Source organism: Xylocopa sonorina, chromosome 4 (genome assembly GCF_050948175.1).
Source record: "Xylocopa sonorina isolate GNS202 chromosome 4, iyXylSono1_principal, whole genome shotgun sequence".
NCBI classification, from domain to species: Eukaryota; Metazoa; Arthropoda; class Insecta; order Hymenoptera; family Apidae; genus Xylocopa; species Xylocopa sonorina.
This window is the reverse complement of record NC_135196.1, coordinates 10,711,841-10,739,208: the sequence shown is the minus strand read 5'-3', so window position 1 is coordinate 10,739,208 and position 27,368 is coordinate 10,711,841.

Here is a 27,368-nt window from a genome sequence, read left to right as displayed (position 1 = left end):
CCGAATAGTGAAAAAAGTAATAATTATGGGGGAGAGTGCAGTGCTGGTTTTTAAACATATTTTCCGGTTGGTAATTTCAGGCTCGGAGACAGTGCAATGAAATTATAAATTCGTATCGTCGATGTCAAATTATTAAATCCGACGAGGTGTTCGTCAAGGGATGGATAATGCAATTTTTATACGCTTCGCTTGTACCGTTCCATTATCGATTCGCGTCGCTTCTATTCATGCTCGTTTCTCGTTCAGCTGTTGCTTCGATCGTGTTAAAAATTGCGCGACAAATTTTTGTACTTTTCGCGATCCCAAGCCCTTGAATCAGAACGGATGGAACCCCCGTAAGGGTGATCCATTTTCCATATTTATGATCTGGTTAATAATCATCCCCCTGTCTTCGCCATTTCCCGCAATATTTAATGGGACGCCGAACTCCGTTCGTGCCGCGGGCAACGTTATTTTCATAATCCATTATGGGTTCGGCCGCATCTTGGAACGATTATTCACTAGACTTGCTAGAGCGGACAATTTTTTCGACGAATTTTTTTAAATCTTTTTCTCCGTTCAGAAACGATTAACTGAACATTTTTAGGTACTTAAAATACCTCGAGAATTCTACGCTCCGACGTTTCCCGCGTAATAATCTCCATATTTCGGGTTGTTGCCATAACCGTGTTGACGATTGCCAACGCGAATAATGCTTTTTGAATAATTTTACGCGCTGCCGATCACACGAACTCCCTTCACCCTCTCACCCCCGTCACCTTCATAGCTACCCTTTTCCTTATCTCGATTCCTATGGAGTTTCTCATTTATTCACCCCCGTCGACCCTCGTATCCATCGCGGCATTTATTTACCCCTTCTTGTTTTCGACACGATTTAATTCACAGCGCCTCGAATTCGAGTCGGTAGTTACTCCGATGATCGCGAAACGGACACGGAAAATTGTCTGGTCTTCGGTAGCATTATAAACCCAGTTTCGCAAGTTTTCACGCCGGTGGTTGAACGTTTATGGATCGCGTGGAACCGTTTCGAGCCGGTGTACGCGAGAGTTCCACGGCGCGTCGTTAATATTGTACCATTTTCGTGGCCATGAGACCGGAAAGAGCGAGCGACGCGTAGTGGAAATTGATTTCATTGATGGATAAAAATGGCCTTTTGAGGGCGGGCAGCCCGGCCGGCAGGCGTCGCCGTCCGTTGTTTCTCCGTCGGATATAATGTTGATTTTAAATCGATCGGAGTCTTGATTGCTTTCCAGCTGGCTCTCAATTAATGCGGGATCTTGGTTAAACGATATCCAGCCGGATTCATTCCGCGGAAATTAAAGGTATTTATTAACGTTTGAGGGTGGGCGCGGAACGTATTCCACGCGTGCACGCGCCGGCCCGCTTTAATGGAAGATACGCGAGATGGAGGCGGGTTTAATATTGACAAATTCGCTGAAGACGAGTAACCTTCGCCACACACCTACTCCATTTTCGACTCGGAACAGAAACGGCCGCGGAACTTTTGATCTCTTGCGTGTTTGCACCAATTTTCGCCTACCCATCCGTGCCTCGTGTGTGGTTTGCTAAATGCTTTCCATCGACTTTTACTCGTTCCTCATCGCCCGTCGCATTCCTGACGTTTTATCAATTATTTGCCGCCCGCTCAGCCTCAAAGGCGATCACGATTCTTGTACAGGTTTATTTTCAGTGATGCTGGTTCAATAATATTAAATTCTTTACTCGTTCTGGAAAATCTAACTACCATTACGTTCTTATTTCCTCGTTGCTCCTTGTTCCATTATCAAAATAAAATGGCGAATTCCAGATTACAAGAGAAAATCGAACGATTCTCATTAAGCTCGTAAATAATTTTAATGAATTTTCAACTGCCGTCCAGAAACGATTCCTTCATCCACTGTACATTGACACGAAGGCGGCAACGAAAGGGGTGGCTGGATAGGGTTGAGTCTTTATTTCATTGGATGAGCCGGATATTATAATCACGTTGTACTATCGATTGACGTGTGCACAGTCTGGTATACGGAAGCTGAAAAGGGGGTCGCGGAGGGAGTGTTAAGCGGAAGGGGATGAAGCTGCGAGACTGCCAGGGAGAAGACGCTGCCTAATAGAATGCCAATATGATTATGTGTGCCATGCTGCATCCAAACCACGATCCGTGCTGCACCTACCGGTGCTCTTCAATACCCCCGGCCCAATGTAATCGACTGACGTGGGACGGGCGGTGCAGATAAAACTGAATTTGTTTCACGCCGCGGCGGTAGAAATTCACGCGCGCGCCCTCCTCCTTTTTTCGTCTCCAGCCGCCGTTTCGGATCCACTCGATTGATCAGAGCCGGTCGCAGTTTTCGCGCGCGTCACTCGCCCCCGAGTCGAGTTCGAACGAAGAATCCGAATAGCGAATTTCGTTCGTTCTCGATCACGGTATATATAACCGTCGAAGATAGAAATGGAGAGGGGTTGGGGGATCCATAACGATACCGTGCGAGCAGTTATCGGCTCTCGGAAAATTTCCGTTCACGGGGAAATCGGAGCGTGTGCGAAACGGTAAACTTCCGATTTATAACGTTTTCCAGTCAGACGCGTTAAATCCATCATATGCGCGTTTATCGGAAAATCAAGCAGTCGTGTGCATTGGATGCATTGTCAGTGCATTAACTCGTACGTTCGAGCGGAAAATGGTATTACTTAGCCGCATTACCGCTGTATCATATACCAGAGCCCGCCGCGATTCCTCTCTCTCTCTCTCTCTCTCTCTCTCTCTCTCTCCCTCTCTCTCTCTTTCGCCACCCTCTTTTGATTGCGCGACTTTCCCGGGGACAAAGTATTTTCGTGGAACCTCGACTCCGCATCGACGTGCCCGCCTCTGTGCGCGCGGCTGTTAGCGAGCGAAATTAGACACGGCGAGGGAGGTCCTCGTTATGAATGAAACATCTCTCGTTACTTGTCGATGTTTCTAACAAAAATTGGAATTGGAATTATGCTTACAAATGGTGAGAATCGTATTTCGTTCAGTTTCCCTACCCATCTACCGGGGGAGTATTTTCTATCTCGTTACCAATGGCAAACTATTGCACAGCCCAGCTTGGATTTCTCCTCCTTCCGTGCCATTCGTACCGGCAAGCGACGCGATTTCTTAGCCCCCCTGTTCCCCTTGAAAGTAAAACGGGATAACGAAACGGATCAGACTTGTATATCGTTGGAAACGGTTTATAATTTATTCATGCAAATCTACCTATCAAACATTCAGTACCATTACGAAACAAATTCTTGTTTATAAAATTACAATTTAACATCCGTCCATGCACTAAATCGTCGATCACTTCCACTCGAGTCTCAAACGATCCACCATAAATTGAACTTTTCCAAATTTAACTCTATCATTGGAAAATCACGTGAATTAATCCCAACGGGAAATCCATCGCGCGAGCATAACTTAAATCCGTCTAGAAATGGTCCCTACGATCAGGATCGAACCGGGCATCAGGACTCAGTCACTCGTCAATCACAGAGAACCGGTGGCGAACGGGCGATTTCCCAACGGCTTGAACCGCGATACTTTACCGGCGAGTGGAACGGAAACGCATCTATAATACGTATCGGAAGGTACATCCGGTATCACGGCGGGCTGTTTTCCCGCGGCTGCTTCATCGCCGCCAGCCGCCTGAACCTATACGGTTGTATAGGGTTGGCGGTCGTCAAAGTTAACCTTTGTTTCGCGCATGGCTAGCCTTCCGGGTTTATCAGTGTGTACCAGCTGGTGTCGCTTTATTTATAACGCGACGTCCCTTCCATTCTTCCTTCCTTCCTTCGTCCCTGCCTTTCCTGCCTTTCCGTTACTTCCGCGAGACCAACGTGTGCCAGACCGCGTTAAGCCGCGGCACCGCTTCGTATATCACACCATTTTCGTCAATGTACGCGTGCTACCGACATCGGTCAGGATACGAGGATGCGGGAAATGCACACTGGGTTATCGTCGTTTTTGTTGTACACTAAGAGTTATCGTTCTATCCCTTTGCGAGAGGAGAAACGCAGGGGCGTTTCAGATGCTGGTTGGATTATTCGGTGTCCGTGGTCGTGGGTGATAGGGCAAAGGATTGTTGAGTTTCTTTTCGTGTTTTAGCTCGATCGATGGACGTTTCATGAAGTTTATTAGATTTCGTAAATGTAAATTTTGAGGGCGTTTGGCTCTGCGCGTGTTTTAGCGTAGGTTGTCTGACTATGTTCTGGTTGTACTACTGTATCTACTTTCACGGTCGTTATAGAGTCAGGAAACTCGGTGTATTCGTACAAATAGAAGTTTTTTTAATTGCCTTTTATAAAGCCCTTCTTCGTAGAATCTTTTCCATTTCTGTCCTTTCCGAATGTTCAGTGAAAATCATCGTCTCACATTTTTACGGTAATTTTTATTAATCTGTCCTCTCATTAAGCTATATGAAGAAAAATTTAATTCTAGATTAAAAATATCCTTTTTACCAACGAGTAGAGTTTTTATTAATCCATCTCGTTAAAATATTATCCTAGATTCGCGAAAGAACGGGATATCGTGTGTCATATGAATCGCGCACAGAGGCGTGTACATTTGGCCAGCGAACATGTGCTGGAGGTAAAATAAAATCGCGTTGTATCGAACCTGAAAGAAATTCGTCCCCAAGTGCCGTAACTGTCGATGGAATTTTAATTAATCGCACAATGGAATACCCGTCTTATCTTAATATACCTCATCGAGCGCGTTTCACGAGCGATCGCGCCTGAATATACAAATAGAAATTAGAGTGATCGTTCGTGTCGAAGGAAACGCAGTCCTCGGCTCCTTCTTTCGCGCTGGCCTATATTAAAGTCTCCTCGTATTCATGGTTGTTCATGGGGAAATGAAAAATGAAAAAACGGGAGGACGAAAGGTGAGAAGAGGGTAGGGGTGTGTGGGGGATGGCTAAGGGTAGGAAAGAAGGCGGTAGGCGTGTGGAAAAGAAAAATTTGCAGTTATTAGAAAAGGAGCATAGGAAGTTGTACAAGAATCCGCCTATTCAAGGACATTGTCTACGGGTTGAAACGGGGGTATCGAAAGGGGCAGAAAGATGAAATTCTTAGCGAAGCAGACAAGAATAGAAGAGCGACGTCCGCCGAGAATGGCGGAATTAAATTTATTCAGGCAGTGCCAATAAGTCGGAAAAGTCCTGCCCTAAAAGCCGGAATCCGCTCAGCTGCGAGCCATCCTAATTCTCTTTTCTCTTTACTCTCCCTCTCCACGCTTTGCCTCTGTTTTATTGTGAACCGAACCTGTCGTTCCGTCCAAATAACGCTGTTCCACGGTGTGAGACTGTTTAACGCGCGGTATGAAAATCTATGCGGTTGTCCCGAAGAAAAATCTTTTCTATTGGAAATAGCGAATATTTGACCATACATTTTCTTGTATTTCACGTTCCTTCTTGTTTTTCTTCTATTAAAAATCGTCGTAATTTTAGAATTATTTCATTTAAAATAGAGGCCACGAAAGATGGCGGATGTTAGCTGGTTCCGAGAAAAGTCGAGCCAATTTTAATCTGAAGCTCGCGAGCTCGCGATTCGTTACGCTAATTCTGCTATTGCACCTGATCCGATTTGTAATTTACACGGAATAATTGGCCCATTAAAGGCAACAACTCGTCGGAAGGTTCGCTCGGGTACCACGAGATCCGTGTTTCGAGCCAAGTTACCAACCGTTGCATGGACAATAGAGCGATCTAACATGTATATGAGCGGATTTAATAACCGGGTTCTCAGCTATGTTCCGTTTCAGCGGAAGTACTCTTCGTAGAAACTCAAAGGAATTAGACGGCGTGTCTGGGTAGACGGCCTACACAGTACGCAACCAATAGCTGTTGTTACTGTTATGCGTTAATTAGAATTATCATCACGGCCGAGCGCATAGGACTCAATGGCGGAAACTCGGTGTTGCTATTCGTAATTGCGTGGATATCGTCTGTATCAGAGACAAGTACGCTTGTATGCATGTCCACGAGGGCGTTTAATAGGGATAGGTACCGGCGCTATGATAGCCCTCTGTCTCAAGCAACAATGATCTTGAGAGAGTGGCGTCGAAGAAATAATTCTGCAATTTTTGATAACATTTAACGTCTGAAATTGGGATAGCGAACAGGAGCAAGAGATTGTTATTAGAACTATCCCTTTGTGTGATATTAGACTTTTATTAATCAGATTACGTTTCACGTAGTATTCCGCTGATCTCATAGCCTGCATCTCTTTTTCGCCTCGTCTTGGATGGATAATTGGTTGTCAGAAGGTTCTCTATCAGGACGAGAGAGAGAGAGAGAGAGAGAGAGAGAGAGAGAGAGAGAGATAGGAAGAGAGAAAGATCGAGTTCGGCCGGATGCCTCGAAGCAAATTGCGAAGGGGTGATTCTGTCCATTGCAATTCGCCTCCAATATATTATCTTATCCTCGGGATTCATTCCGGCGGGGCGTCTACTTTCTTAAAATTACTCTCTTTTTTTTTCAACGCTTTCCCCAATTACAGGATTCCTCATCCCCACGGCCGATTACGCGACGGTGTCTCGCGTAAATTGTTCCAATCTCCATATCTCTTATCGCGTCCCGTCAAACTGTACCAGGACGTTTTACACGGTGAACGCGTTCTTCTGGAACGGTGTATAGGGAACGTTCGATGCTTGACTTTGTATTATTATGGATTATCTATCGTCATTTGGCAAATACTTGGTCGGCTGGTGTCAACCTCGCGTCCAGACGGACGGCGTATCCGGCCTCGCGCGGAAGTTCCCTCACGCAGGCGGCGGCGGTGGCGGCGGCGGCGAACGTATCGATCATCTGGTTCCCGATGATCGATCGCGCGAAGACGCCAAGTATCCGCAGTGCGATGCATTTTGTCGCTGGTACCAATATCTTGCCACTCGATCTGGCGCGAACTTGGTGATCGATCGGCAACAATCAATTTGGCAACCCTAGATTCCAATCTGTTACCGGGTTGAGAAACTAGACGGAACTGAGTGCGAACGAGAAACAACTGCTTTCGTTTAATCGCCAGGAAGACGTATCGGTTGATATTAAAGAGCTGCCTGTAAGAGAGCCGTGTACGAATTACCTTCTCTGCGTCATTCCTCTTGTAGGCGCATACTTACGAACCGGTTCCAGCCCCTTGGCCGTTTCGCGCGCGATCGACTTGCTCCACTTGTTCGCGTTCGTCCCGAGGAAATTATTCCATTCTGACGTACCAAACGTTTTCGATGATTCGTGCGATCGTGTAATCTCGAAATTGTTACCAGCGAATTCTGCACGCTCGACACTTGTTGTAAATAAATGATCGCGCTACTCTGCATAGGACCATCCACGTTGAAAATGTTGAACAGCGGAGGCTGTTTAATGTTAATTAGAAAGAGAGCACTGTTTGCGCATCGCGAGCCAACTAGATTACGTCGCTGCGCGTTGGGGCAAGGAAGTTATTGTTTGCTGGGTAAAAATCGATGAAACCGAAACTGGAAATGGAAAGGTAACTCGCTTACAGCGACGTATTACGTAACCATGTAACCGGCGGTTTAATGGCGTGCACAGTCGCGGTACGATATCCCCAGATCTTACGAGGACCCTGGAAGAGGCAGTTCGATATGAAGGAAACGTGAAATTACAGTTGGATATTTGTATACACACGGGAATGGAATAATGGACGAGCCTAAGGGAGGAGACGGATGGATTCCATGTTTACAAAAATGAAGCCGTTGTTCCATTACGAATTTTCGATCTTCCTCTTCCTCGGTTCCCGTCGTCCTCCCATTTTCAGATTATTCATGCTCCCGTTTTTATGTACGCGTACTAGGCGATTTTTAATTAAAAATTTGATACCGTTCTGATTACGCGTACGCATGGACACTCGTCGATTCGAAGTCTCGCATTTGGGCTGTTGTTCATAAATTTTTAAATTAATCATTGGACATTTTAGTCATCGGTTGTTTCACGTTTAAGCATTAAATTGTTCGAATCATGAGGTGATGTTTAACGTATCTCCGAGGATTAATTCCTTTCTTTCTCAATTTTAATTACCTTGGAACTTGGAAGCGAACGAAATTTTTTTACTCATTATTACGCACAAAGGACTAATTATTTTATAGAGTTCTAAATAATTCTACGAAATGTGCAGAATTCATAAATCTCTTATCGTAATTTTAAGGAAATGTTGCCCTCTCTTGTTACATTAGTTGAGCTTTCTGCTCGTCTTGTTAGACCCGCAAACACGTAGAATATAATACTCGTAATTTAAGGAGAAAAGTGAAAATTCTATTCGCCGTTCAGCATTTTATTTCGAATCTCGTAGCCGATCGCGAGACTCGTTCTCCCCCGGTTGTTTCTCGAATCGGGCAGATTGTTCTTTTTATCTTGGGGGTTTCTCGCTCTCGCGTTCAATCTTTCAAACCTTTCAGCCAATCTTATCTATTAATTTAATCTTCCCCGTTCCAATCCCCGACCCGCCACTTTCTTTCCCCTTTTCGTTCTCTCACCTATTATCTCGCCAGTAATTTGTCACTCTAATTAGTATAATCGCTTCAACATCAACTATCTGCTCGCGGCCTTTCCTTATCGTTCGTTCGCAATTTGACTCGTCGATCGATCGGCGACAACTACAGTATCGGTTATCTTCGTTTCGCGATACACATCGCCAAGTTAATGCCACGTGAAATTTAATTAGTATCGCGAGATTCCACGAAAATCTTGACTCGGTACAAAAATTACCAACGGTGGCGAGAAGTGTTTAAAAAAAGGACCCAAAACGTTCGTAGAACATCTCTCGGAGCAACGTGCAAGCACGGAAAATGCTTTCGCGAATTTTAACTCGAGCAGTTTCGCGAAATTCTTCAAAGTGAAAATAATTTTGTACGAACAACAGACACTATTTTTACATCCCTACGTTTTCGTAGGAAGTCGGCGGAATTATGGAAAACGGGGGTATTAAAAAACGGTGATTGACTAATTTCTGGTCATAAATTGCGACGACGTTTATGCGTCTTCAACAAAGAATCTGTTACGGTCTATAAATGTTTATTATTTCAAGCTGATGCGTCCGTTATAAAAGAGCCATAAAGTCGGTACACATACGTCGTAACCTTGCTGCTTTGCTGATTTTTATAATTCCCCCTCGAATAACGAAACAATATTTTTTCGCGATCTCAGAACGTTTCACTCGCATACGAAACAGCGACTTACATAAATAACACTAACATCTCGTCAATCATCGTGTACTCGAATTGTATAAAACGTATTGGTATCAGAAAATCGTTACTATCGAGAAAAATCGTGTTACAATTTGTAAAATTCATATTCGATCGTAACTCTCGGATCCAGCAGGAATCATCAAAGTGGATGAAGCTCGAAGTCTAGTATTCGTGAAGGTCTGAAGGTCCTTTGTCGAAGCAGCGGAATGATCCCACGTGTCTTTCGTGAAGGAATTCCAAAGAGCAGTATAAGGGGCGCCCTCAGCAATTGCACTCGATGCGCTCACCCTTCATGAATGTGCCGAATAACGTCCAAATAATGTCTCTGTAATTTCCTTAAAAGTGTCTACGTTCTATCGAAGAGTTGAACAGCTATAAATAACGATCCATGCGTACATTAGGTAATATCTAGACGAAAATGATAGAATTGGTTTATCTTCATCCTGTAATCATAAATCTGATATAGATTTCCTCGATTACGGCTATAAATTACAGTTAATAATTAATCGAAGTAGGAATAGTTGGACTTTTTCGAATCGTAACGCTGCGCAAGCGAGAGGAAACATTTAAACAAGCGTTACAACCGTTCTGCTCCCCTTCATCAACCAATAAATGTCCCGTGATGTGCACTAAACGGATGGCCTACTTATTCCCGAGTTTTCTCGTTATATGAAAGTTCGAAACGGATCTAATTATACAACGAGACTCGCTACCCAAGATTTCTGCTTATTAGTGTTTGCCTTCGTTAGCCCCGATAAACAGGCAACGTCGCGTAGTATTGTTTTAAAGTGCTCGGGGAGTAGAAAAGTTTGGCGCTGCTATGAAGGTTTTCCATGGGTAAATCAGTTCCGCTACGAGGCGAATGGTGAATTTCAGTTTATCGCTGGTCTCGACGTAGGTACAGTCGTGGATCTTCCCAACGAAATATTAGAACGAAACGTACAATTTGTTTCCTGTTACTATTTCGAATCGGGATACTAATTTTTAAGTAAGTTTCAATAGGAGATAGGCGAGTGTAATCTGTAATCTTTACTTAAAATTTCCAAAAAACAGAACAAAAAAATCGATTAATAATTCTAGATATTCCATGTCTATAATAATCGTACTGTTCGACAAGAAATTCTCTCCACTTGAGCCGTCTCCAAAGAAGCGCCGTCGGATTTCATTTCTAGCGGCCGGTGTTCTAATTAGCCAAGCACCATCAACAATATAATCCGCTAATTAGTCTCAATTAGTATCCGGTTTGCTCGTGGCCCCGAATTACAGCCATTTAAATCGATTATTCGCCGGTAATACCCGATCGCATCGAGGGAAGAAGATCATCATCGGCGCGACACCGCCGCCTCGAAGCGGGTGGATTTTTATTAATTACTTTATTGTTCCGCGTATCGATCAATTGTACGATGCCCGTGTATATACAACCGATTGTTTTGCGGGTGATTGGTTGTTATGTGCGGTAGCGCGAAACCCAATAGTCGTTGTTTTTGGTGTCTCGAGGCTGATGGATGGCGGATATCGACTGCATCGCTGCAGGGGACTGGGCGGCTTTCTCATTTCACAAGCCGAGAGGGACTTCCGCCCGGAACCCAACTCCCACCGGAGACAACGAGAATTCGCTTTAGCTCGGGCATCGAATGTCGCCGAATTTTCTGTCGGTGTAACCAATTTCGCTCGTGTCTCACGGTATTTTCTGCGATACCTTCCCCGCGCCGTGGGATCGTTCGCCGGAAAAATGTTACCGCGATGAAAACGCGTCGATAAGAGGCGCGTGATACCCGAAATTAAACTATCTCCTAGGGTTTTTCCACGTTCTCGTCGAACGAGCGTCCGCGAAAGTGGAGGATTTCAAAATTGCTGCCCTTCGCGATAGCTTTCTCCACTGTTACAGCGGAGAGAGTCCAGTGTCGCGCTTCCGCAATTATCTCCGCGCGGAGAGCGATATTTGTCTTGCAACTTTGATCCGGATGTTTTCCCGAATATCGCGTAATGTTTGAATTTCGTCCCGATCGAAACGCGCTGTCACTTTTCGGGTATGTAACGAAAAAAGAGAGGGAAATTCGATGAACAGACGAGCAAACTGTGGCGCAGATTTTCGAACCCCAAAAGTCGAGGGTTGTTTCATAAATCGGATGAGCGGTAAGCCTCGCGGTTAATGTTTTAATCGTTTTTTGGAAATTTTGTTAACATTCGATAAAGAAGAAAGGGAGAAAAAATTAAAAACATTCTTTCATACGTACGTACATATATTTTTCAAATGTTTACGCGTAAAGTAGTAAATATCGTGGTTTTTATATTGTTTTATTGTAATCCTTTCCCACAGTGATTTTATTGCGTTTGTGTGACGCGTTACAGGTTGAATCGGCGGCTTATATCGATTTTAGCACGCAAATAGTGCTAGTGTGCCGTGCGAGAAATTCAATGTTCCGGTTGAAATCAATCGGATCGGGACATTTAAGAATACCAGTATTTTCATGCGCGATTATGCTGTTTTTGTTTACTTTTTCTCGTTAATCTGGCTTTTCATACATGGTCGCTGTTGCATTAAAAAGAGGAGACAAAAAATGCTGTGTATTCAACACTTATTTGTTGCTATCTGCAATCGATGAACAAAGAAGAGAATACTTTTGCGGTTTTTTGAAAACGGATTGTGGCAAACCTGGAATTTAATAATTTTCGTTTCTCCCCAAATGATTAGTAAACGTTTCATACGTCCAAACGCGATCTCTTCCACGCCTCTCAACGCTTCGTTAGGACCTCGCGTTTAAACCCGAAGAGACGTTAATTACTTCTTCAACGGGGTAATTATGCGAATACATTATAAATGAAATCGAAGGGAGGGTTAAAAAAAAAAGAGAAAAAAATGGTGAGAAGGGAGAAAGAGCATGCGAAAAAGAGGCGAGAGTAAACGAGAGAAGCCAGACGGCGAAAGGGAAACGGTTACCACCTTCTGTCGGCGGGAACAGATTTTCCTACGGCGAAACGATCCGTCGTCGTCCAATTTGCCGTACGAAGCCAATAGCCGTCGTCGTGCACGACGCACCGAAAAAAGGGACGTCCCGTACGACAGTGGCGCGCCGTTATCCGATATTTGTGACCGAAAATGGAGGCAGGTATCGTATAAAATGACAATAAGGGCGTGCCATCCTGTACTATCGTGCTGGACATCAATAACATTCGTTACCCGCGTTACACCCTGTATACGGGCATACATATACACGGATTACTCCCTCCCGCCCTTCTCTCTCGCCCCTTTCTCGCTCTCTGTACGGTTCTCCGCTTCAGCTTGTTCCTGAAAGGGCACACATCGACGGAGGCGCGCCTGTATGTCGCATCGAGCTCTGCTGTTTCACCTGTACACTCTACCCTCTACCACGTAAAGAGGTAGAGAGAGAGAGAGAGAGAGAGAGAGAGTAAAGCAATGCCTCTACGTCGTCGTGTGCACGGCTCTCGCCCAGCTACGCGACCGTGTCCCGGTCTGTATAGTAGTCAGTAAAGAATAGCCAGTCGCGCGAGGGCGTATAGGGCCACTTTACGTAACTTATGTCGCCTTTGTTAGAGAATATCTCGTCCGGGTGTGCTCCGTTGCAGCCGCCGTGCCCTCCGTTGTGCTCCACGGCAACAGACGTCGGGCTTGTCGTTGATGCTCTTGCCATCGACCTCGCGCTGTCATCGTCATCGTTTCGTTCCTCCGCCACGGGGTTGGCCCACCCCATCGCGTCTCTCTCGCGACTGGCGAGCACATGGGAAACAATGCGAGATTGCTGGGCGATATTTTTCTCTTGCCCTGGCTTTTGTGCGCGCCAAACAATTGATCGGGTATTTTGGTAACCCGCGACGCTGAAATTAGCGCTTTTACCAAGCTCGAGTCCCTGGAACGCCGATATACGACGCTGCGAGTGTAAATACCGCGTCGTGTTCGAAGGGAGACGTGGCCATTGCGAAGTCCAGTGGAAATTATAGTGATCTGCGAATGACAGTCGATGATGTAACTGTAATCTTTAGAATGTGATTAATCCGTTCGCCACGGTTTCAGTCTTGCGAGGGTGAGACGCAGTGGATTATGGGGAGTTTGGTCAGACGCGAACTACCCTTAGACGCTCGCTACTTATTCCGTATAATTAATTCCCATAACGATCGATTAAAACAACTTTCAGTGTTTGTAAATCGGTTTACTTCTCTTTGCGTAGGAGCAAATATCGGTAAAGGGAAAAGATCGCGTAAACGAAATTAGTTTACGTTCGGATGTCCTCTTTGTCGCGCGTTCCGCAAGGTTTTTGGTTTCTGATTGCATTCACGGACGATCCACTGAGAGGCAAACAATTTGCTTCGCACGCTCGACAGTAATATCGTTTATGAATTGTTTTTCATCAATAGACCCTCCTCAAAGGGAAATTGTTTTGGTGTAGCTGGTTGAAGTTGCGCGAGTTAAAGCGAAACCGTCTTTGCGTATGCGCTTTTGACACGTACCAGTTCCAGTTTCAGCCTCTGCGGTGCTTCCGCTCTCTGTTTTTTTCCCGAAGCATACCGAGACGCATTCGAACAATAATAGACTGGAACAATACCGATACGCACGTATTTTTCAATCGTTGCGCGTATTCGAAAAAATCGTTGCCATCGAACGTATCACTCGTTCCACTGTGTTAATTAAACACGAGCGAGCGATAATTTCGAACTGTTAAAAAAAAGAAAGGAAAAAAGGAAGAAAGAGTAGCGAACGAGAAACGGGTAGACGAGACACCGCCGTCCTGTGTCTGGCGACATAAAAAAGCGAATCAGCGAAAATAGCGCGGCTCAAAAGAGCGCATCCCTCGGCGAGAGTAACACTTATACCAATTATCATCGAGCATAGACTGTACGCGGGGCCGTAAAAGGCAACGGCGTTCCACGGTGCTCGCCTCGCGGCCTCTTCCTTTTTCGTCATACTCGGCCACCCTTATTCTCGGTTTAAGAATTAAATTAGCCGCCACGAAGGACGGCTCTCGCCGGGTAGCCGGGGAGAGAAGTGATCCCCCGATGTCTACTGGAGTCACGAACGAAGGAGAACCTCTCGAGAGTGTCATGACGGCCACGATTCTTTCCCCTTACCCTGTCCACTCGCGTTCTCGCTCCCTCCGCCGCTGCTGTCTTACTCGCGCCCCGGTTGTCTCTCCCGCGTGGATCGTAGAGCTAGGTAGGAAAAAAAAAAGAAAGGGGAAGAGAAAAGGAGCACAAACCAGGATATTGAAATTTCCCGTGGAAGAAGTATTTTTCTTGTTCAATTTCTGCGGCTCGCGCCCACGTACCTTTTCTGCCCTACTTTAAAGTACTCTCGATCTCCCGGAGTTCGCGGCGTTCCCGCGGCCTCTGGCTTCGTTCCCGTTGGTTAAAAGTCGTTAGGGAATTGTAGCTTTAGGGGCTGGACGGGAGGGAGACGGGCGCGGAAAGAGACCGCGCGGCTGGCCTGATAATAATGACGGGGGCGGTTGCGCTTTGCAGAGCTTTCAGCCGCGATTCCGGACTCTTTTCATTTCCGAACCGTTCCGCCGGTTGTTCGGTGTCGCGTTACTATACTGGCTGGATAATTATCCGTGTTCCCTTCTCGAGACAGAGCCACGCTTTTTAAGGGATTATTGTGCGCTAATATCGTTTGCGCGATTCTTTTTCTTTTTTTTTTTTTTCTTTGTTTTGGTCCAGGTTGCTTCTTACCGCGTTCAGCGAGCTTTGATCCTTCTTTTCGGCTACTTTTCAACTTGAAATATTATTCATTTGTATCCTTGGAAGGGAAAGATTCGGAGAGCGTTGAGAAATGAAAGCGAAAGTTCCGATGGAACGCGTTGCTGGATTTTACGTTCGCGTTGGAAAATTGTTGCGACGTCGCGTACTAAATTTTTCTTTCGCACGGGGGGTGAAAGTTTCGTGACAAAGTGCTTGCAGTCTAACATCGTTAATCTATAATAGTATTACGCGGAAGAATAGGTTGCTGGTTATTAGGTGAACCCTCGTTGCAGGGGTAATGTGGGGTATAATATAGAGCAAATCGGTCCTTATTACGTGGGGAACAGTGCACGCGGCATACATATTTATTTTTACCGGAAATGAGCGCGCTTTCCACTCTAACACGCCCCGTATCCCCGTTCAACGGAGGATTAAATCGTGGCTCGCTCATAGGGGTGGATTAAAATTGAAAGAAACTTAAAACCGCGCTTTGGAATTACATTACGGTTATCGAAATTATATCGTGGTAAATAAACGGGATGAATTTTGTTCAATAGATTCGAAGCAATTTCCTCTTTCGTATCTAGAGAAGCATACGTATCTTTGAAAAATTAAATTAAAGCGAGATTAATTAGACATCGTTCATCGTTTTGCCATACGAGTGATGGAAGATTACAAGATGTCTATAACAAGCGTGGAGCGATGTAAACTTGTTTAAACGCGAGTAAATTATATTTCCTTGATAACAAACAGCGGGTTCGTTAATGCAGTATGATTACTCCGCTTCGTTATATAAATATTTACCCGCATTGCGTGTCTCCTTATATTCAAATTAATTTGATCAGCCTGTTTATTACGTATTTTGCAATTACCAGACGTTATTCGATGAAGTCTTGTCATACTGTATGCATTTCGTCCAGGGGCAGTTTCGAAACGGCAACCTTGCACGGTAAAAATTGTCTGTCGATTGCATCGCCGATGCCACCCCGTCCGTAGGCGATCGTTACGAATACACGGAGAGTATCAGCTTTTACGAATATCGAAAGAAATAAAGGAGAACGATGACGTTCCTCGAAAAATGTTTCGAAATCGTCGCCGTTGTCCCGCAGTACCGAACGACGTCCCGACGAACTTTATCGGACAAACAATTCGCTGGTCCGTCGACGGGGCACCGGTATCCCATCGGGAACGGTCATCTCGCGAAGACGATTACTTAAAGAAAGCGAATGCTTTTATTGGCTCGTTCCTCGAGCGTTCCCATCGTCTCCGTCGCAAATGGTTTCGGCTAAAGTACCATTAAACCAGGGGTGGGTGGTTTCGTTGCGCGTCGCGGGCCCGCACGATCTTGAAAATACAAATAACGACGTGGGAACCGTGGGGAGCACGTGGGGCGCAGCGCGGACGGGGTGAAAGAAATTCCTGGTCCTCGTGGACAAACAGACGGGGTGAGAGACGGACGGACAGACAGAGGAGAGTGGACGGGGCGGAAGTACGCGGATCGAACGGCCGCCGATGAGCCAGCGTGTTGTTTCTGGTCCAGTAATAAGAGAACTCCCTCCACGCCCGTAAATAGACTAGAAAACTCTAATGAAGACGTGCCAAGAGTTTATCTTGGAAGCTGGTATACCGACGATTGGTCGATCCCTCAGGGACGATGATTTCACGTGGTTCGGCTGTCCTCTTTCTTGATCCACCGCTCGCCACCCTTCCTTATCCGCTTCGTCCTACGATCTCTTCTCTCGATTCCACCCCCAGAACCTATCCAAATTGATTTACTTCAGATTCATGCGAATCTGTTGTATATCCAACCGAGGTGTCGTTTCGAGAGAAAACGCTTCCCTCGATTTTTTCTTCATTCGAGTACTTTCGCGTTGTTTCTTACGAATTTGTACCGCGAAACGTCCCGCGTAACCGCGCGGACAGGCAGCGCATAAATTCCGGGCCATAAGCGAAAATAATTTGCCGGTAATAAGTATATCGTAGCGGGCGGGCAAATCGTGTGACTGGTGAATGAAAACGCCACGAAAAGAGAGCGAAATTTCTGACGGAATTCTGTCCCCTTGTTTCCGACCTATCGCGAATCGAATACAGAATTAGTGTCCACAATTACAGCTCGAAATATCGTGCAATTTATGGCCGGCACGAATCGAATTGGTACGCATTTATAACAGACGGAAATCAAGCGAGCTTTTAGGCGGCTCGCCGGCCGGGAAAATACAATCGCATATCAATGCGCATTTACCGCGAAAACAGTAGCTTAAACGGAGCCAGAGGCCGTCGATATATATTCCTGACAAATTATCTCCTGATTTTGACGACCGCGAATAATCGCAAAAATTACTACGCCCTCCGATCCACGTCGAATAAACAGCCGTGTAATAAATAACTAGCCGTTAAGCTGATTGAAAGCACGTTTCCCTCTCGTGGACCGCGAGCCAGGCTGGAGTCGCAGCCCCACGCGCTCGATTCGGTAAATTGAATCGCATTTTTGAGACCGCGAAACGTTCTCCACCACAACGATCCGTTTTATAAAGTCCTCGAGTCTTTTTCTTTCAGAGGAAAAAAAAAATGGTACCTTCGAAATTTGTTAAAAATGCTCGATCGTATTTTCGACATTTTTACCCGAACGTTCTTCTTCTTCGTCGATGCCTCGAGGAACGCGTTTCCTCGCGCCAGTGCGCGATGCAAAGTAGCACACGGGTGGGATTCGAGTTCGCTGTTAATCGAATTCTCGATAATTTCAATTTCGTTCAATTTCAATTACGCCGAGTTCCGCTTAATTCGAGGCCTCGTTCTCATTAGAGTTTTGTTAGCGCTTACATCGGAGCGGCAGACGGTCGCGTTGGCAAACTTGCTAAATTCGACATGTTTGAATCCACTTATGTTAGCCAGTTTCGTTCGCCGACCGGGGAAACCGGGCGGCGGGCGGGCGAAGGAAACGGAATGATTTTTCGCGGATCGAATTACGCAGTTTCGAAACTGAAATCGCGCCCAGGATAGCGACCGTGCGGAAATTAAACGCGATAACGACTCGCGATTTACACCGGGATGAATTATCCTTACCGGTTGGGTTATTCCACGAAAAAAATCGTTACCATCCGCGTATACCCGCGCGATTCTATTTGTTCACCGAAGTACGGTGTTTCTGAGCGGCCCCGAAATTTTTCATCCACTTTTATCGTTACAAATTAATGAGGAACGGCGCGCGGAGGTTTGCTTGAAAACGTATTCTACCTTGTAATTATACTTTTCCAGTAATTAACAGCAATTTGATAGCCAACGAAAATTACAACCGCTCGGAGCGGAGAGTTTTTTCCACTTTTCGCAAGAATAAAAAAAAAGGCAGAAAAGAAACAGAAAAACAGAAGAGAAGTTCTTCTGAGGTTTGCGATTGTCTATTAATCGCGACGAACGTTAAGCCTAAACCGGAACTCGACGTCGTTATCCTTCCACATCTTCCGTTTGGTCGCGCTTCGAAAAGAAACGGCTCGCGGACGGGAAAAGTTGCTGGGATCGAGAAAATCCGTGGTAGCCAGGGGGAATCAGCGGCGATATGGAAATCGTTTTCACGGAGAGCCGGGCGCACGTAACATTTCGTGCGGCTGGACGGCTCGAAAATTGTAGGCGTCATTATCTATTCAGGCGCATCAGCCCGCCGTGAGATATTGAACTGCACTATCCTATTTAAATATTCATGAACGTCTTTGTAATCGACGTAATACGGGTCTAGCGTAATCTCACGTGTCAGAAAGTAAATAGGCCTGCATTTTCAGAACCGGTGATTCGGTGTCCTATCCGCCCTCCTGCTCGCCCCCCGTCCTCGCGGAACGTCCGCATATATTAATTTCATTAATCCGATTCGGAACTTTAAGCATCGGACGAGCGGCAACGTCTACACTGTCGTGACGCGAAAGTAAATGGCGGGGTGTTAATCTAGTTCCTTTGGGATTAGATGTGCGCTGTCCGCTGCGAATTCGGTCGCATTATCGATATAATTAAGGGAGCGAAGTCTCGCGTATCCTCCTCAACGCGAGTATGTCATTTCGACCATCGAACCCTACAACTTTCACGCTTCGCGTGCTGATAGAGATATTGCTTAAGAAACTCGAAGGAATTCTCGAGCGTATCGAAACAGAGCTGCGTTCGATTAATTAGACGAACGAAGGGTACACCCTGGACGGATCTGGGATTTGACGGCGGTGGTAAGGCTCCGCGGAGAGAGCGAGGGTATTTATTTTCTTGCTCAGCGAACGGGAATTAAATTCACCGACTTTCCATGCCTCCATACACCGGTTGGTCGCCGCTGGCTGTTTAGCAGCTAGCGCTGAAATAATTCCCGTGGAAATTTGATTTGCTAATTTGACATCGGTTTCCACCGGTTTGCCTGGCCTCCGCGTCCACGTTCCGCGTCCTCGACCCTCCCACTCGGTCGGCCGTCTTCGAGGACGACGTCGGTTGTTGGCTGGCGTGGTTCGAAAAGCTCGCGAGCCATCGTGTGTACGACGGATGCAAGAACAATGGCATTATAATTATAATTGCAGCACACCGGGTAGGTAAACAGCTCGGCTTTGTAGCGAGACGCGAGCTGGAGCGCGAGCGCGTGCACTTCTTGCTCTTATTAAATGAGGCGCGGCTGCTTTCAGCTACCTGGCCAACGTCATTATGGGACGTAATAATAGCGGGAGTGGAAGGAAAGGTTTACGCGAGTCGATACAAGACAAATTATACACAGCCCCAGTGCTGTTTGTCTGGCTTGGCTCGTCGACAGTTTTCACCGAACGAACCTTGTCTCCGGGTAAACCGTTGGAAATCGATAACGTCCCTTTAACCAATTTCGTTCTCCAACGGCTAACTACCGTCGTACGCGCGTTCCGCGAACCACCGCGTCGCTCAGGGACGTCCGCCCCGTCGAAACGTGGAGAATTTCCACGGCAGCGGGCGGTCTACTCGTTCGCGAACGGCAGAAAGGAACGCCTCGTACCTATGAAAATTAGCCTCCCCCGTTTGTACGGGTAGGCAATAATTATCGGACGCGTGCACGGCGTCGTCGGTGGTGCTCTTCTCGCGAATCGATCGGTCTGCCCGGTGCACCGCGACGGCAAATATAAGGCGCGCGCGAAGGGACGTCCGTTTAAAGCGGAATGCCTCCCGTGGGACGTGTGCCACCGTCTGAGGTAATAAATATGCAAAGTACGGTTTACGAAGCGCACCCGGAAACACAGGACGCTGGCCCGTATCCGGTAACGGGCGTGACCGAGCCACCTCGAAAAGTGCATACGAATTACCGTATCGCTCCAATGGATTACCGATGCCCGGCAGACGTGCGATAGCTAGTGTCGTTTCGTTCTCATTTTTTTTTCTTTTTCTTGTTTTTTTTTTTCTTCTTTCGAATAACTGCGATCGATTCGATCGAGAGCGAAAATTTTTTTCACGCTCTTATGGCTTTCTCGCGATACAAGGCTCGGGGTATCGTTCGACGAGATCGAAGTTGTCACTCGATCAGATTTTTAATTAATGATATTACACTCGATATTGATATTAGCGAATTGTTTTTACGACGAACTTGTAGTAATCTTGAAATTTCGTAGAACAGAAATGATCGATTGGATCGAATCCGCGTTTATCCGATGGAATTGTCAGAATCGACCGTACCATTTCACAGGAAACCGAAACTCAAGAGATTCAGTGGGATCACCGGTATCTGAGATATCAGATATCTCAGCGATACATCAATAAATAGCGTCGAACGATCGTAAATGGACTAATATTTTGTACAGATATATTTGAATATATCGCGTACAACGTACCGCGCGTACAGTTATAATTAGGACTACTCAGCTCTAATTAGTCCCTAATTTGGTATTGCATGCAGTATTAACCATCCTTGCTCTCTCGCCAACGTCTCTCTCAATTCTATCTCTGGTCTGCTGCTACAAGATGCCTAAACTAATCGGGTCTGGCTGCTAAATCCCTTTGATGATTTGTAATTGAGGATATATCCATAAGGACTACCTCCGCAGTATGTGTGCCATTATATTCATCTCTTCCAATCAATTAGCTGTTTCTAACTACCTACTATTTTACTCTCTGACCTGGAATCTCGATTTATTTCGTTTTCTTAGAAATCCCTATTCGTCGTTTCACTTTGTTTCGCCGTTTCGTTTCATTTCTCTAAATAAACCACTAGTTCTAAACTATATTTTTATAGTAGCCAAAGATATTGTCCTAGCCGAGATACTATTTCAATTTACATTTCTGCTTCTTGCGAAACCCTTAAACTCGTTTGCAATGCTGACAGGTCAACCAGCAGTGGTCGAAACCGTCACAGTAGCGTGTGACGATTTCAGTCAGACCTATCGCTCCAGATTGACCGATTGTCTCTTCTAATTGGTTCTCGTAACGCCACAGATAAGAATGAATTCACACTATCATCTTTGCTTGTGGTTCGTTTATTCTTTAAATTTTCGAGCGTAACAGTTTATCGTTTGCGAATGGGCTAACTTAAATGCAGAATCGGCGGGTGCGCTGATCTCATTGTAAGTTTTGGTCCCATCCCGGATCGTTTCTCGCGTTTGCCTGTGATCTGGTAGTTGGGTAACAGTACAACGGTATCGCGTACCGTTGTCTTTGATAATTTCAGTTGGCCAGCTACAGTTTGCTCGGAATTTCCTTTGGAATGCAAAGTGCATATGGTATGATTTCACAGAGCGATACTTTGTCCTCGCGTTTTGTTCGTTCACGCGAACTGCTCGACGATCTGATATTTTCCATCGATCATTCGTACGCTTCGACAACAATTTCGTCGTTCGTAGAAGGTAGCTGATACTGATTAAGTATTCGAGTAAAGGCAGAGACGATCGTGAAATAATTTCGATGCTCGAGTAGGGAGGAAGAATGAATTCATTAAAATCAGATCGATGATAAAGCAACTAAGAGCACAAGTATTTCGAGCCGTGTAAAAGGCGAGTGGGGCACAAGTCGCGGCGGAAATTCCAGCTGCATTCGTTGTCTCGCGACTGTACTAGGTCCCCGACATTCCGGCTGCGCTTTCTTTATTCGGGATTCATCGGGTCTCGAATACTTTCCGTTGAGACGCGTCTGCAGATCCTTTGGAAATCCTATGTGCACGTAGCCCGCGATTCTACCGAGCCAGGAATGTTTTTCGTTTGATCCGCTGGCGAGCCTGGGAAAACGGTTCGATACCAAGGAAATCGCGACACACGTCACCGAACCCATCTCTATTTTTCTATAAACTTCTTTGCCTTTCGAGTATCTCCCCTCACTTTGCCATGCATACCGTCTCAGACTGCGATCCTTCCTATCACGATCGCGCGACGGACAAGCAAGATTCTCGACGATAATCTTCAAGAATCGTTGCTCGCCTCGAAGTGTCGTCGATAATGTTAAACCACTTTCTTGTACGTTACGTTGATCGTGAGAAAAGTTCTGCTCGCAGCGGATGGTTAATATCCGACTTATCAAACGTTACACATCCCCGTATTCACGGATATAAAGGCTGGCGAAACGCTTACGGTAACGAATCATTCCGCGTCCCGTGGAAAGGAACAGGGGGAGTCGGACGAGTTTCTCTGGCGAGAAGTGAAAAAAAAAAAAAATGAAAGAATCGCGGTGGCCAGGGAAGGAGAACGGATGTAAAGAGGGAGAAAATACGGGGTAAGTTTCCGTGACGTGTAAATCACGCTTTACCGAGAGCTTTTGAGTCTGGCAGCAAGGTTCGTTGAAAAGTTAACAGGCGGAGGAATGAGGACCGTGTTCTCTCTGCCGCTTGTACCCGACACCATCGCGTACCGCTTTTACTTAATGCTCTCGCCCAGTTCTTCGCCCAGGGATGTTAAGTAACGAGCTTGTTGTATATGAATGCCACTGGTAAAAACGAACGCAGCTCTCACCGGTGATTCCGTTCTCTTCAGAGTTCTCTTATTTCCGTTCTTGGCGAACTTGTCCCACTGGCGAACGCGGTTCTAAGCGGAAGTGCTCCGCGAGGGGTGGTTGCGGTCTCTCTGCGTGTGTTCCGCTGGATCGCGTCACCGTTGCGACAGAAACGGCGACTCGAGGTTAATAAGTTCCCGTGCAATTTTAGTCGAAGCGTATTTCGATCGATCGAGAACAGGTTCCATCAGGATTTCCGTTACAAGCGGGACTCGTTGGGCATTTAAACGGGCACACATCGGGGACGGGAATCGAACGAGTCGCTTCGCATATTTATTGCACGCGTGATTAAGGCCAAGAAAGTTTGTATTGGCTATTAAAAATTCGCGCCACGGTTTCGCCGCTAGTTCGTTTGAACGAATGAACTTTAAATGAGAACAAGTTGACGAATAAAGTGCAATTTATGGATATTGCGCGTGTGCCGTGCGAACAATATTTAAATGAAACTGGACGCACCGGAAACTGTGAGGCTTGTTAAGCGTCAAGACAGTTGCTGTTTCGAAAATCCATTTGTCATTATATTAAATTACATTTCGCATCGATTCGAATACGATTGTTGTTGTTGTAATAATTTAAAATAATTTAGTACAGCTTCTTGGTATCTTTTAACTCCACGTTGTAAGTAACGCAAGTAACAGTAACGAGTGTTATAATACACGAAGTAGTTGTATTTCGAGAGGATGAACAGCAGAGAGAATTCAGCACGTCGTAGCAAGTAAAATAATTGTATCTTATTGTCAATTTGTCACGTTAACGACGCAATTACTGGTAGATTCGTGTATTACTCCGTCGTTGCCGTTTCTGCTCGCCATTTATTGTGACCATTCCAGAGATAGGCATCGCGGGAGGATTTTTAAACAAAGGGAATATTAAAGGAGCAATATCGGGCAGGTACCTCGCTCTCTGCTTTCTCCTATTCATTTTACGTTTACACAATAACTTTCTTACAAGAAACGTTCTCCGTCTGCTCGCAATAACGAGATATAAAACAATTTGCTCGAATAAGATCGAACGACCGAGGCAACGATCTGTTCGTCTTGAAAACAAAATTTTCATCGCACGATACTACTTACACGCATCGTTACGCGGGTGTTGAGTAAATTTTCATTCTAATATCGCATAATCGCACGATGAATTAGAGATCGTCGCACAAAGTTGCTCGATTCGCTTTCCAGTTTACCATATCACGAACGGATAGTCCTGTTCCTGCGTTGGAGAACCGTCGATGACGCCCGATGATCGTTGGGATATCGAGAAGCGAACGACCAGGCAAACTACGTGTATTCTCAAGCAATAACAGCGCAAATGTGTGTTAATTCCCCAAGAATACGCGTCACCAACCTGGCCTATGATATCGTTAATGCTCCGCAATGTTTCTCGTCTTCAATTCTCTTGCCAGTTTCTTCTCCTCTCTTCTTCTCTTCGTTCGCGATAATACCTTAACATCTACCATATAATTAAAAACAACGTCGACAAAGCAATTGCTGGATCATCCTGTGCACGCACACCAGAAGAATCTCCGCGACGCGAGCCAATGCGAGGCGGCTGACGTACTACAAAATAATTAATCAACACCCGTACGCGATAAATCCCACGTATAGTCGAACCGTAATTACCTTGTCACAGGTTCGATCTTGACGAAGCCCTTTCCTTTTTCCTCGCCATCGAACGCGCGCGGTTCGTGCATAAAACTAATGGAATATCGTTGTACCAGAACTCTGTCCCGTTCGAAAGGTCTCTGGCCACGATGCACGCGTGCGTTTCGTCCACACTGTTGCTACCGTCGAGGACACGTTTCGAATCGCGGCTAAACTATGGAGATACGACTCGTGTCTTCGGTATTATAGCTGGCGAGGTGAATATTATTACCATCGAGCGACGGTATCGCGACACGACGCCTTTTACGAGCTTCTTCGAATCTTTGTTTCGTGCACGCCGGTCGAACCTCGCTTTTTATCGACTGTCCATTCGTGCGCGAGTCTTGTCGCTCGAGGTGTACACTGGCAAGTGTAATTAATCATATGCGCGTCTCTCTGTTCCCTGTTAAAGCGTTCGATCATTCCATCGACCAACACTCTCGATTCGATCGACGATATTCAAATTTGTCTCTCGATGGAGAAGTCAGGAATCAGGTACATTTGGAAACCTCCGCGAGACGCGACAAACGATCGAGAACGACTTAAAAATCGTGGAGTACCACCGCAAGGAAAACGAGCTAGCGTTTTTCTGGTCGATCGTTCCCCATCGTGGATCCGCCGTTCGATTAGCCGAACTGGGGGGGTGGCCCAGGTTGCTCGCGTTACAAATGAACGCGCGCGATCACAGAACGAGCTGGGCCAAGGGTGCAATTTACCCGTGGGCGCAAACTGATCATAGAACGTCACACAAGCCCTCGTGAATTCCGGCGAAATCGGCTACGATAATGGGACGCACGGTCGAGAGTCGGTTACGAGCGCGTTAAGGGCCCCGTCTCGTTTTACATACGCCGCGATCCCGGCTGCCGAAAAATTAATCGGAACCTGTTGTTGCGTTCCGCGAATTCGCGTGTCGCGTGTCGACTAATTTTCAGTATCGATGGAATCGCCTGGCCTCGTCGTACAGAGCGAGCGATAACAAAGTGGACCATTTGTTCGATGACGCTTCGAGTACGCGTTGAACGCCGCGGAAATCGCGATCAGATCGCTGGAGGAGAGGCGGCCATTTTCACCGCGGCAAATCGGGTTAATGAAGTGTGTTTTTGGGAACCCGATGAAGCTGAATTCGCGCCGTTCGCTCGTGCAACTTTGTCCAAAGAAATTGAAATTGTCATCCTTGATTGTGGCATTCTTCGAAAATAAAAGGGCGACGCTCGAGGAAAATTGAATCGAGCGGAATTGGTTACGTACGCGACAAAATGACGTTTCCGCGGTTCTACTTGTTGAAGGTAATCAAAATCGAGGAGGAAAGTTTTTCGATTTAACATAGTTAAAAATTCCGTGGTTATGCTGGAAGTTAATTTCGTCGTTGCCAATCCCGACCGGATGTAGGTAATGACGAGAGAGGAAACGACGATAAGGTGGAGGAATTCCAGTTCGAACTTCAGTCTGAGACGCATTTTCCAAATTGAAAATCAGTCGACTCTCTTCCTGTCTTTATCGTTCTACAGGATGAATCTACAGGAAACATTTTAGTCTTCCATCAAGAAGAAATCGTTCGAAGGTCTGATTTCGCATTCAATTTTTTTTTTCGAACTCCAATAAACCGATTCACACTGAAACACATGGCGAAAGGAAATTCGAACGAACATTTTCGGAAGTAAAAGGCGGGGGAAACTCGAGGAGAAAAAACTTGTCAAGGATCGATATGCATGTTCGACGCGCGACGAGACGCGAAGTGGAGTAGGGGACGATAACCGGAAGATCTCGAGCAGGAGGACTTCCTCGATAGTTTGGACGGTGGTTTAAAATCAGCTGGAATCCAGCGCATTTAAGAGTCGAACGGAGTCTCTCGAGTCTCCGAAACTGCGAAACATTCGGTTCGAAGAGCACTCTACGGTTTCCAACGGAGTGATCTTAAAGGTCCTCGCCCGATTGGATGAAAATAAAAGGTGGACACAACTGCCAATACACTTAAGTTGGCTTCGCCGTTGCCTTTCTAAATAGGGGTGAGGAAGACAGTGTGATCTCGGGTTAGGATTCAGCGACAGCGGTAGAGGGGAGAAAAGGTGGAGGGAAACGGGCGGCGAGAGGACGTGGGGCAAAAAGGGGGACAGGGAACGAGGGTTGAAAACAATTCCGTGATGATAAGATAGAAGCTGGTTCCTGCGATGTAAACCAGTAGCTAAAAGACTCGATTCGCGTAGGGTGCAGATGGGGAGGAATAAAATGTGTTTTATGGAACGAGGAGTTTCGACTTTTCATTCGTTTCTCCGCGTGTTACCTTCTCCTTTCGTGGCCTCTCGACGAAGCGCAAACACCCTTCGATGCATCGCCAGTTTCTTTACGAGATTATTTTAATCACGCTCGATTATACGAAAGATACTCTTTTGGAAAAGGTAGAAGGGAGCGAATGGATCGGAAGGGAAAAGACGAACGTTTCAAATACTTTTCAGGTCTATTGAAATTACAAACATTTTAAACAGTCGGATATTGCGGACGATGTTTCTTCTGGGAAAATACCACCGGTGCTTAGCGAGTTTTGAATAACGCTGTGTGCGTCCGACCAAACTGACCACAATCTACTGCGGCGGTGCAGCCCACTGTTCGCCGAACCAACAACCCCGCATATGGGTCAAGATTTTACATTTCTATTTTTATTACAGGTCCGTTACGCACACGGGGTAAGCATCATTCTTTCCCCTTGGCTATTACTAAACTGTCACTGTGCGCGCAGGTGCGACATTTCCAAGTGGAAATCTAGGTCATCTTGCGTATTCGTTCGCAGCCCCTTCCGCTTTCTCGCATCTTGAGAGCTGATAAAAAGTTACTTGAAAGAATTGTACGTTCGTTTATTTTCAAGCTAATTCAGA